Source organism: Mastigoproctus giganteus, chromosome 3 (genome assembly GCF_048544385.1).
Source record: "Mastigoproctus giganteus isolate SK-2022 chromosome 3, ASM4854438v1, whole genome shotgun sequence".
Taxonomy (NCBI): Eukaryota; Metazoa; Arthropoda; class Arachnida; order Uropygi; family Thelyphonidae; genus Mastigoproctus; species Mastigoproctus giganteus.
In genome coordinates, this window is record NC_143577.1 from 245399856 (window position 1) to 245413622 (window position 13767).

The 13767-nt window shown below is 37.3% G+C and overlaps 1 protein-coding gene across 2 annotated transcripts in view; it reads right to left on the reverse strand.

The window, feature by feature from the left end:
* Positions 1-13767, reverse strand: part of Gprk1 (G protein-coupled receptor kinase 1) — a 485675-nt gene that overhangs the window by 358638 nt on the left and 113270 nt on the right. The gene's annotated exons all lie outside the window — the stretch shown is intronic.

Below are 13767 nucleotides of genomic sequence, written 5' to 3' on the forward strand. Positions count from 1 at the left end.
ATTTGCGAACCTTCAATTATAACAATAGTATTGAATTTTAAAATTTTTCCTTATTTTTCTAGCTCAATTCAGATCCAGGCACAATCGCTCCCCCCCCCCTTTTAAGCTTGTTGTTGTTGTTGTTGTTGCCATAGTTCCTCGTGATGCTCTGACACGATTACCAACTGTAATTTTTAGATCATACACTACAATTACAAAACTACTAGAATCTGAGGTTAAGTTATTAATGTAGGTAGCCAACCATGCTGGAGTGCGGCTATAACCGACCATTCTATGAACCAATGGATGGCACTGTTTTGCGAACCACATTGTCAAATTTACGCAAATTATCATTTAGAGTTAAATATTGTATTCCAAGAAGTCTTTCCCAGAAATGTTCCTCAACAGTTCTATGAATATCGACAGAAGAGTGTAGCTGATGAAGGACAGTGCTGCTGGCTTTGAGATATGGCACCTCTCCCGGAACTTTCTGAAGTCACCTTGTTATCTATAGTCCAGTGCACAATTATACAAAAATTCAGAGATAACAACCATGAAAATACTGATGGATCATAATATAGACTGAATGAAATCATAGGAGGCTGAAGGGGTTCAGTAAAATGAATGGAAAAAAAATTTCACTGGTAGGTAAGACAAGAAATATTAAAAACAGATATGAAATTTTGAGGAGGAACAGAAGGCTAGATCTCATGAAGTTCACTGGAATAAACTTCCTTCCAATGTATCCGAGGCGTAGACTTTGGTAAAGTTCAAGGAAAAGAAATGGATGGTCACTTTTTGACGATGAGAAAAGAAGGAGTAACTGGAAAAGGTTTTTGGTTTTCTTTTCTTCTTTTGAAAATACTGAAACAATCCGCTTCCTTGCAATATTTGGCCATTCTGTGATACCTACAAGTCCTGCATTTAAAAGATTCTTAATTTTGCAATCAAAAAGCAATATTAAATTTGGTTATTTAAAGCTGTTGTTGAAGGGTTTTAGGAGCATCAGCGACTTAGACCATAACGCTCATGTCTGTAAATTGCGTTCCTGTTCTGCTGGAAGAAAAACCACAGTTTCCGAGATAAAAAAAACCATGCTACCCTCGACCTGAAACCGACTAATTCAGCCACGTTGTGAAAAACGCCCTTAAAAATCCTCCACGTCATTTACGGGACTCGAACTGAGGTCTTTCCCACCCGGTGTGGGGAGGACGGCGATCATGATAAATGCGCTGCCCACAAGGGCATTTAAAGCTGAGATAGCATCTTAGATAAGTATTAGAAATAACAAAGATTAGTTACAACAATCTAATCACTTGATTTGGATGAAGCACGCAAACATCTTTTGAAATCCGAGCTAATGGTGCATGGAAAAACAACCATGAAGCTTTTACATACTTAATTAATAAGGTTATCCACTTAACTAATGAAGTGCCATCAGATTACATGTAAAATTTTAATTACTAGTAAGGTACCTCCTCTGCCTTATAAAGTTACTCTAGTTCCTGTTATTCATTATATTTTGTTTAGAACACAGGTTACAAATTAATTTTAATGAAAAATTAAGAGAAGATAGAAAAAAAGAATAAGAAAAGACAGGATAAGTCAACCTTGTGTAACTTAATCTTTATTCTAATTGCAATTTCTATTTTAGTAATTGACAAAATGTCGCCATGTACTATTAACTTAAAAAAAGAAGAGGAAAAAGAAGGGGTTATAGCTCCCCCCAAGTTAGATCGAAATGCGTTTTTTTTTTTTTTTAACTGATACATAATGATTCAAGCACAATGATTTCCTGCACCACTGCTTTAGCTTCCCCATCTCTAGAAAATCCTGTGACCGCCCATAACCAAAAGTATTTATTTATATTATTATTGACTGACCAAAAACCAGAAACACTGATCTGAACGATACAAAAAATAAAAACAGAAGTATTGATTCTTTTTAATGATATCTCACCCAATCGTTAAGTTTACTAAAGTCTTAGGCCTAAATAATGCAATCATGTGTAGACATGTATACTGTCATGTAGGGAGGCACCTGAACGTCAGTTGAACTCCGCCTAAATGCAGAACTCTGTAAAAGACCAGAAACGTGTATGTTACACACACTTTAAAAAAAACAAAAAACAATTAAGACAGCAAAGGCTGTCCTAATTCAGTAATCAAAAGCCAGAATGGGGAAAACGTGTGATCTATCAGACTTCGAAAAAGGTCTCATCGTGGGTGCATGTTCAGCAGGAGCCACGATTCAAGAAACGAAAGACAACTGGTTTCTCGAAAGCATCCATTTCAAAGTTTTTAATGACTGGAAAGCAGCCTTCGTGAGTGGCACAGTTGGTAGAATCGCCATTTTTCTCATGGATGGTAAAGACCTAAGTTCGAGTCACGTCGATGACGAGAGGAATTTTTAGGAGCCTTTTTCACACTGTGGTTGAGTTAATCGGGTTCATCGTTGTTTCTCCTGGAAATTCGGGTTTTTCGTCCAACAAACAGAAAATCTTTATAGAAACGCTTTCGAATTTCTTCAAAAACAAAAAATTAGATTTAACGTAGGGACCGTTTAATATTACATAGTGAGGCCTCGACATGAAGAATACCTAGGGCATACGACACCAAAAGATGGTCCTGGCTAAGGGTGGTTGTAATAACGTTCTAGGAGCATCAGTGACTAAATCCGTATATGCTGCCTTTTAAATTGCATGTGTTCTGTGGTCGATTTTCTGTGTGCTGGACGAAAAACCCGATTTTCCTTGAGAAAAAAACAATGATAACCTTATTTGAGACCGAGTAACTCAGAAACGTTGTGAAAAAGGCCCATAGAAATTCTTCACATTATCGACGGGACTCGAACTCAGGTCTTATCTACCTGGTGTGTTATCCACGAGGATCTAAGGGTGGGAATTGCATCCATATTTTATAGCTCAAGTAAAAGAAAGACGAAAAGGTACTAGTCTCTTCATTTACTCATATTCGAAAAGTGGTCCGGGAATATACAGTATAACCAATTTATTCCGTAAAATGGATGAATTGCCCCTTAGGTCACGTGTATTAAAAAAAAAAAAAAAAGAACAGGAATGTTAAAATGACGAAGACATTCACCGAGTGGCAAAAGACTCATTACATCGGAATCTCAGGAAAGGGTAAAAATTATTTGCAAACTCTGACTGAAGTAACACATTTACAAAAAGATAAGCCACTAATATACAGTACTGGCACGCCTACTCTGGGCAATTCAATTTAGCAACTATGCGCATGAAGAACAGGATGGCTGCGGGAGAAATGATGTAGTCCTTATCTAACGAAGTCTCTGAGATGCCAATGAGCGTCTATTACAAGGGACTACTGTTTGCGTTTAAAACGTGTCGTGTGCTGCGGCACGTTTGGCCCACGTGCTGATGACGCAACGTTGATATCGATGCGTAGTAGGGACATCGATGCTACTTCTAGTGCACATGTACACAGCCTTTCAAGTAAGCACTTCCGAAGTTTTAGGTTTCATACGAGAACGACGGATTATCGTAAAGGTCACGATGCAATACGTCACGGGAAAAAGCACAGAGAAAGCACTGTAGAAGTGTGGTCAACTACGTCTTTGAAGAGGGGGGAGTCGTCAAACAAGAATTAAACTACAGCTAAATTAAGAGAAAATCCGTACAAGACAATGCTATACGACATGTACAGGGTGTCCCAAAAGTCAGTGCGTATTTTGGTGAAACTGATTTTCAAATAAATTTCATTACGACAAGTATATTTATTATTTTTACATAAAACATAAATATTTGTAAGGTGTTAGAGATGTTTTATAATTTTTATTATTTTTTTAGTGTTTTCTTTTCAGACCCATTCATTATGAATGCTCAAGAGCGAATTTTTGTTGTAACATTCCGCATCAAAGGAATGAAGTTTTATGAAATTAGAGAAAGATTTTCAAGGAGATTTCATAGTGTGGTCCAGTAAGCTGTTATTTTGGGCTTTAAAAGTTCTGCACACATTGCTGCTCGACGTGGAAAATCTTCTTCATGCAGATCGTGGAACAGTTGGATCAGTATCGAACGCAAAATTCTGTGAACTGGGTATATTCAGTCTTCGAAATCCCTCCATAATAAAATTCAATTTTGGGTCCACTTCGAACATTTCTCAAATTGATTCAATACTTTCACGTGCTGTCCTGGGCGTCCACATCTCTCCTCGTCACGCACAGACCCAGTTCGTTTAAACTTATTCACCACTGTCTGTAGGACCTATGAAATCTCCTTGAAAATTTCAATCGGAAAACTTCAATCCCTTGATGCGGGCTGTTACAAAAAATTTGCTCTTGAACATTCATCATGAATCTGAAAAGAAACCATTAAAAAATTAATAAAAATTATAATATCTCTGACGTGGGACACCTTATATATAAAAGAAAAATCAAACAAAGAACACAACTGTGAAATCACTAGTAAAGCTGTTCGAAAAGTGGCTGCATAAAGCGAATTCGCCTCAACGCTTTAAATAAGCTCTCTGTCATGGAGTATGCTTTCCAGTAATAATCGATAAGTAACTCTGCTGAGTTGCGAAATTCTAATGACCAGAGTTTATATTCGCCACTTCTTTTAAACAGCCACGAATACATGGCAAAATCCGCTTAATATCCGTTCCAAACCAACCGAACATTTTAATGATATGATTTTGCACTTTTCACTGCCAAACGATATCATTTGACACTGCCAAACGATAGCAAAAAGTTGTAAACACAAAGAAATGTCGACGTCTTATATTCAGAATATTAAACTTCATTTCAGAACCCTTAAATTTCAACGCAAGACAGCCACAAATTGCCGAAAACTCTTTACACTTATTCAGTGGAAAATCTGAAGTGCATTTAACCTAAAACGGCTGCCACTCCGCCCACTTATATATATCATTAGAGGTGACGGTGTATACGCTCGCTATGTAAATTCCAAGGTGAGAGATGGCGAGCTGGCTGTGATGTAATCAAAAATATCATTGTGCTTCGTCTGAGACTACAGATAAAGTTTGTAAAGTTCTCGGCAACTTTTAAAATTTCACTTCTAACTGAATTTCTTGGTCATTTGTATCCGCTTGGGTTCATACAAATGCACGCAAGCGACATCTAATTCTAATTCAAATTCTAATGGATACGGAGGAGTGAAGACAAACTTCTTGAAGTACAATAAATTTGCAAAATAACCGGAAATGGTGATAGATAAATTGTTCGCCTAAATCATCGCGATTATCCTATTGGTCATGCCATGCTACTCATCAAAATAGCCAATGGGCAATTTTTTTATAGGCAGAACAACTCGATTATCAAGTCACGTGTAAAGCTACTAGCTGCAAGAACAAATCTTGTATTTGGGAAGTAACATTGGCTGATATACAGGAAGAGAAAAATTAGGCATTCGCTGAATGTTACTTTTCAGAGATTCTGTTTTCAGTTGCATCTTCGTTTGAAGAAGTCTGAATTTGAATCCCACAGGAGACTAGAATAATTCTTAAAAGCACATCAGTGGGGACATCACGAGATATGCGCAGATAGAGTTAAAATCCACAACGATTTTTAGTAATTTTTTAATAACTTTCCCGCATGCCCCCTTAACCATGCGTATAAGTGTTCCTGGATCTATCTAAAAAAAAAACCTGGTCGTCATGCTCCCTTACGATGACACCTGGATACGATAGTGCTGGAGGTGACATCACCCCCAGGTGCGAACCAACGTAAGCAGAGGTCGAGGTGTGGCGCCCAGACCACACGGAGGAATGCTGCCCTTGTGTCGCCAGCAATACTAGGTGATAGATGACTCTCATCAACAAGTGAAATACCACCACGTTGTTTATTGGAGGCGCTTGAAGTGGTGAAACACAGGCTTAGTCTCCAGAGTAAGGCTCCGGCAACCCTCCCATCTCTTCCATCACGCAGTATGATTGATGTCTTTTGTAGTTATGATGGACATCATGGCGAGATCCAGTCTTCCTTACATTTTGAGGGTACAGCTTTTAAACAGTGTTCGGTAGTTAGATAGTCCACCGGACCGAACCTACTGGTAACTCTCTAGGAGGTTTCCGGACCAGCTAGTGCAGTGGTTTTCAACCGGTGTGCCGCGGCACCTTAGGGTGCCGCAACAACATTCCAGGGGTGCCAATTTGGGGTGGTAATTTGGGTTTAAGTTACTTAAACTTATTATTTTTTAAAATTTATATGTTTATTTCATTATAAAAATAAAAAGAATAAAATTATTATATATATATATAATTTGTATTATGAAATGTAATTTTTATAATTATATTATTGTAATAACTATCACATAACATTTTTTTAATATTTTATATATATATATATATATATAGAATATCATTAGAAAAAGTAAATCAATCCAATAATAAGAATACCATCAAGGACTTAAGAAAACGCAAAAAAAAAAAAAAAAAAAAAAATTATTATTATCGCTTTTTACCGACAATCTAGATGACTTCAACTGGGGCCAACCACCCAGAATGAAGGCAAAAAAACGACAAGAAGTTCTCTGTTTCTGTGATGATCAATATATGCTAAGTAATTTAAATCTAAACCAAATATAAACCAGTATAGGCCGAATATAAATAAATCGAATGAAGATAATTAATTTTGAAATATTAGAATCAAAGGTAAGAAATATAAGTAAAATATAAATGTGAGCATATATTAATCATCGTTGACCCGACAGAGAACGTAATTTAAGGATTAAAACAAGATTAAATATATAATACATACTACATTTGACCGTATCTAGGACATAATGTAATAGTCGTCAAAATAATATGTGGTGCCCCCTATGTGATGGATACGGTAAAAATAAATAAATAATTAAATTAAATTAACGCAAAGAGAAACATGCAGATAGTAAGAAGAAAAACTAAAGGAGTAGGAAAAATAGAACCTGAACTCCACAAAGGCGAAAAATAGTGGTATAGATAAGAAATAGTTTCTCCTACGTCCTCGGATTGCCCTAATAATTTCGGAGAAATAAAAATAAAGAGTGTAGGACAGTTTAAAGACATTACAAGATATAAGTTGTGGCTCGGGTATGCCCGGGATCGCAAACCCGTTCCTATAGTAGGACCCTGAGCTGGGGTCCTACTATAGGAACGGGTTTGCGATCCCGGGCATACCCGAGCCACAACTTATATCTTGTAATGTCTTTAAACTGTCCTAGGGTCCTACTATAGGAACGGGTTTGCGATCCCGGGCAGACCCGAGCCACAACTTATATCTTGTAATGCCTTTAAGCTGTCCTACACTCTTTATTTTTATTTCTCCGAAATTATTAGGGCAATCCGAGGACGTAGGAGAAACTATTTCTTATCTATACCACTATTTTTCGCCTTTGTGGAGTTCAGGTTCTATTTTTCCTACTCCTTTAGTTTTTCTTCTTACTATCTGCATGTTTCTCTTTGCGTTAATTTAATTTAATTATTTATTTATTTTTACCGTATCCATCACATAGGGGGCACCACATATTATTTTGACGACTATTACATTATGTCCTAGATACGGTCAAATGTAGTATGTATTATATATTTAATCTTGTTTTAATCCTTAAATTACGTTCTCTGTCGGGTCAACGATGATTAATATATGCTTACATTTATATTTTACTTATATTTCTTACCTTTGATTCTAATATTTCAAAATTAATTATCTTCATTCGATTTATTTACATTCGATTTATATTCGGCCTATACTGGTTTATATTTGGTTTAGATTTAAATTACTTAGCATATATTGATCATCACAGAAACAGAGAACTTCTTGTCGTTTTTTGCCTTCATTCTGGGTGGTTGGCCCCAGTTGAAGTCATCTAGATTGTCGGTAAAAAGCGATAATAATAATTTTTTTTTTTTTTTTTTTTTTTGCGTTTTCTTAAGTCCTTGATGGTATTCTTATTATTGGATTGATTTACTTTTTCTAATGATATTCTATAGACATTGTGGGTGTATTGCATGATTGCTTGCAACTGCATTAACCCATAAATATTAGTTATTGTCTTTTAACTTTCTTGCTTTTCTTTATTTCTTGCTTTCCTTTTATCACTAATATAACTATATATATATATATATATATATATATATATATATATATATATATATATATATAGAGAGAGAGAGAGAGAGAGAGAGAGAGAGAGAGGGAGAGAGAGAGAGAGAGAGAGAGAGAGAGTCGGATCTAACAGACAGATTATTGAGTATTGAGTAGATTGAGTAGGGGTGCCACAAAATAAAATAAATTACTTAGGGGTGCCGTTATTAAAAAAAGGTTGAAAACCACTGAGCTAGTGTGTAGTCTTGCTGCCTCTACTCCGCCAGATAGTGACTGCAGGGAGTCAGAGTAGTGTGTATGCGGGGGGGGGGGCACTGTCGAGGCTACGTTATGTCAAGGAGCTGAGTATATTCGTATATGTGTAATTCATACCAAAAATTTCATTACTTCATATACAGTATGTCCTCGTCACTTCTTACTTTTGAATACACGATGAATTGTCAAAGTAATAGAACAAACTTATCTGCGAAAAGATCTAAACCTCCCAAACGCTTTCTCATTCATTTCACAAATATATGTGGTCTCAGGTCTAATCTCAATGATGTCCATTTCACTTACAGTCTGTCAAATTCGATGTACTTTTTCTGACAGAATCCCAGTTATCAATTGATTTGACAACTGTCCATCTCAGTTGTCCGAATAAATATTCGCTGTATGATTCCTTTTTCTTCAACGGTGGTACTTGCGCATATGGCCGTTCTGATGTTCCCTGTTAGTGACTTAGTAATTTGGAATCTCCTCTTTTCGATCTTCTCTGACTGAAATTCTCTCAACATCATTCTGCCAAATTCATCCGTTGCCTCTATCATTCTTCCGACTCCACTAATCAATTGGAACTCTGACTTTGTCTTTGAAACCTGACTTTCTCCAGTCCAATTTTCCTAATAGTGAGAATTTTCCTTTGTGATTTTAATGTTCACAACTCCACCTGGCTTCTGTTTTCTAGACACACGGACCCAGCTGGTCGAGATGCTGAAGCTTTTACAATTGCTAATAATCTGGAACAGATTTTTCATTTGTCTACCTGAATACCAGATAATCCTAACCACGCAACCAACACGCTTGATCTTTTTCTCACAAACAACCTTTCTAAGCATACGGTAGAGGTGAGTAGTCCTCTAGGAACCTCAGATAACAACTTGGTTGGTCTCTTCGTTTGCTCAGATCGTGTCAGTGAAATTATTCTTGTAGGGATGAAATACTTTATTCCACACTCCACCGTAAAATCTCATTCTTTATCTTAAACCTTGGTTTTCCAATAAATGTGTTAAGGCTGTTCAAGAGAAGAATGTTGCATTCCGTAATTGGCTTGTATCCAGATCTCCAGGTTCATTTTCTGCCTACACCAAAGCTCGCAACTATTGTAAAGCAATCATTAATCAATCCAAACTAGATTTCGAACAGGCTAAGAGTAGAAAACTTGCTTCTTGTCCAAATGGTAGTCGAGCATTCTGGTCTCTGGACGAAGCTATTGGCAGCAACTTTTGGCCATCTCTGTTCCCCCTTTAGCCGAAAACAAAGCTGACCTGCTATCATCCTACTTTTCTTCCAAATCGTGTATTGATGATCTTGTTAAACCACCTCACACCATTCCCAGTACACTCCACTCAATGCCTCCTGTGGTCTTCAATCAAAAAGATGTCAGAAGGATTTTGAACAATCTTGATGCCAAGGTAGCTCGAGGTCTTGATGGTAATTTTTCACTTGTTTTTAAAACCTCTGCTCCTGTTCTGTGTCGCCTTTTTTCACTTTCTTATTCCACCGGTGTTTTCCCTTCTCCTCGGAAATTTGCTCATATCCAGCCAGTTCCTAAAGAACAAATTCCTCCCATCCAATTATCGTCCCATTGCACTTACTTCTACTCTTTCTAAATTAATGGAGAAAGCAATTAACTGCCAACTCTTAAACTATCTAGAAACCTTCCGTCTGATCAACGATCGCCAGTATAGATTCCGTCAGTGTCGATCTACGGGCGATATTCTGGCTTATGTTACCCACCTATGGACAAATTCAATGGAAAAGTTTGGCGAAACTAAAGAGTTGCTCTTGACATTTCAAAGGCTTCTGATCGTGTTTGGCATAAAATACTTCTAAATAAGCTTCCAGATTTTGATTTGCCAACTGTTTTTTTTGTAAACGGGTATCCAGTTTTCTCTTTGACTGCTCACTGCAAGTTCTGGCAGATGGCTCTCTGTCTTCAACTTCTCTACTAATGCTGATGTTCCCCAAGGTTCACTCCTTTGTCCCACTCTTTTTCTCTTGTATATTAATGATCTTCCATTGACTGGAAATCCTATTCATAGTTCTGTTGATGATAGCCCATTGCATTCCACCTTCTAGTTTGAGGAAAAAACCTTGCCTTGCTCAAACAGCTTCAACTTCTCGAATATCCACTACCAATTCCTTAAATGCTGATCTCCAAGTATTCTCCAGTGGAGCAAAATATAACTTAGTGGATTTGAATCATTCTAAAACTCAGTCCTGTCTCGCAAAAAAATTCTGTTCCTGTGCTTATATTCGATGACACTGATTTCTATGCAGTCTCTCTCTCTCTCTCTCTCTCTCTCTCTCTCTCTCTCTCTCTCTCTCTCTCCCTCCAGCACTTTACAAATATTGCTTCCTCTGCATCTAAAAAACTGGGTTTTATCTTTTGATCTTGGCGTTCGTTACTTTTCTTCCAAACAGCTGTTCACTCTGCACAAATCGCGAATCTGCCCTACCATGGAATATTGTTCCCACATCTGGGGTTGTGCCTCCAAAACCTCTCTCAGGCTCCTAGATTCCATTGAAAAGAGGGCAGTTAGGTTAATTAACAACTCATCTCTAACAGAGTCTCTCCACTCTCTGTTTCAAGACGTTCTGTTTCTGCTGGATGGATTTTCCATAGATACTTCCTTAGGCACCGTTCTTCTGAATTGGCTTCAATAATTTCCCCTCTCTCTTCCAAAGCAGCTCGAACACGTGCCGCAATCAGTCAAAATCTTTTACTGTCCAACTTCAAACTCACAGAACTAACTTTTCTTCTTCTCAACATTTAGTCCATGCACGGTACTAAGTACTATAGGTTCTAATACTTCTCGCATTTGGGGTTAAAAAAAAAAAAAAAAAAAAAAAAAGTGAAGTTAATTAGAATCATTAAAGTTTAAAAGAAAGAAACTGCAATAATCTAAATACTATACTGTACTTCTGTAATTCAGGTATGTAAAACAGATGAGTAAAACATTTAAGTAGCAAAACTAAAGCATTCCCTCACGAAATGGCAATTCAATTTCGCAAACAGAACGATGGGTAAAATACAAAAGAATATACAGATTGCTGTAGCGAGAAAGATTATTGAAGGACGTAAACTAATGTGTAATACTCTCCGAGTAAAGAAGGAAAGTGGAAGTAAACAAAAACATGTTCTAAGATTGTATTTCAAACGCGAAACAAATCTGTTTTCGACGTATCTCGATAGCAAATTTAAAAACAAATCCAAAATTAAAATACCTTGTGAGTTTTAACTTAACACAAGAAATGGAAATTTTCAGAAAAATCTCCTCAATGCGAACACTAACTTATGACAAAGGAAAAATAATTTCTTTTCTTTATGTTTCAGGAGATGATGTTCGATGTTAGCTCCTGACTTCCAGTTAATTTTTTGCACTTTTTCATGCATATACTAGCAATAGCATACCAGGATTTCGAAAGAGCGGGAGGGGATTCAAAATTCATAAGACCTGAAAGATTTGTTGGATTTTAGGCACATCAGCGACTTGACCATACTGCGCCAGATCGAAGAAATAAACCCATTAAAATTATATAAGAAACATGTATTTTAATAATATTGCTAATATACGTCATTGAAATTGAATTAGCCGTATCAAAATATTTTATAAATCGTATTTCTGAAATTTCACTAGGATCAGTAAAAACTAAATAGATAGACAATGACTTACACTGTTTTGGTCGAATTTCTGTTTTCTGAACAAAAAACCAGAGTTTCCGGGAGAAAAACCATGCAACCCTTGCCTGAGACCGACTAACTCAGCCACGTTGTGAAAAAGGTCCATTAAAATTCCTCACATCATCAACGGGATTCTCACTCAGGTCTTTTGCACACAGTGTGGGGAGGACGGCGATTCTACCAACTGTGCTACCTAAGAGGGCGTGGCTGAAGCACTGGATATTATGTTTGTTGTAAAGCGCATGTTTCAGGAATGAATGAGCAAAATAGCGGATGCGCAGAAACGAAATATTCTCGGTTCGTAAATAAGTCGTTGCTTTTTGCTATTTTTTGTTATAAATCATGAATTATTACTATTTACTATTACTCCTGAAATGTAACGCACTAAGTACATCAATTAACTTGCTTAATATTATTATGTGCGATGTGCAGTGGTTATAATGTCAAGATATGACAGGTCTGTCATATCTTACAGTCTGGAGGTCTCATTTTAGGAAGGATGTACAGCTGTTGGGACGAGTACAGAGAAGGGCAACATGATTAGTGAAAGGAACAAAGGGTTGCTCTTACGAAGAACGGCTTAAGTTTTGCAAATTACAGTGTATGGAGACTAGGCACCTGCGAGGTTGTTGTTGTTATTTGGTTTTTAGGAGCATTAGCAACTAAGGCCATATTGCTCCAGTGATATGCGGTGGTCATTCCCTGACCTTTCCGCATCCTCTGTATTTGGTGGTCACGGGCTCGAACCCCGGTCTAATCAAGAAGCGTGTGCTACGCACTGCTGCTGCTCCTGTCCACCTGGCTACGGAGGCGCCACCTGCGAGGTGATCTGATTGAGGTGTATAAGGCCTTGAATGGTTTGAGCAAGTTCAATGCTGATGGAATTCTTCCTCTTGCCCAGATTAATCGCCTGAGAGGACAAATTCAAATTGAGGAAAGACAGTTGTAGAATAGATGTGAGGAAATTTGCCTTTAGCCAGCGTGTGGTTGATTGCTGGAACAAACTTCCATCTGTCGTTGTAGAAGTTCAGCTTAAATTCAAAGCAGAACTAGACAAACATCTGGAGCGAATGGGTAAGTGAAATGTTTTTTTTTTTTTTTTTTTTTGGCTGATGCTGTATAAGCTTGCTTTCTTGCATCATATGCCTCTACTAACGCTAATTACAAACTGAGATTTATAATATTCCTTCTACAGCCTGTGCCTGAGGGTTTTCCAGAGAATTTATTTAAATGAATGCCAGTAAATGACCTTCCTTTAACAACCATACCGTACCAGCCATCGAGTACCCTACCTATTCGTACCCCCCCCCCACGCCTCCGGTTGGAGGACCTGCAGATTTTCTTTACTGCAGTTCATGAAAACTGTAAGGTTTCAAATGGCGGTCAAGCTGCAAGCAGTGATGACGTTGTTTGGTGAATGTACGTGATGTTAAGAATAGCTAGTGCCATCCAAACTTTTGAAGAAAGCAGCCAAAAGCAGGTGAGTATAATACTGGCAAAATTCCAAATCATTCCTCACTTTACCTTTATTACTGTATCATCAAATTCGCTGACGTCTGCAGTTTACACAGAAAATAGTCCAACATAAAACAGTTTCACAAAATTTCTTAAACAAGGAAGGCATTAAATCGAAAGCCAAACAAATCATACACAGAGGGATCCGTACAACTGGAAATAATTACAAAAAATAAAAATCGGATCGTAATGGTCACAGTTCAAACTGTTGCGGAAAGCAAAACAGTCAACATCACCGCATTCTG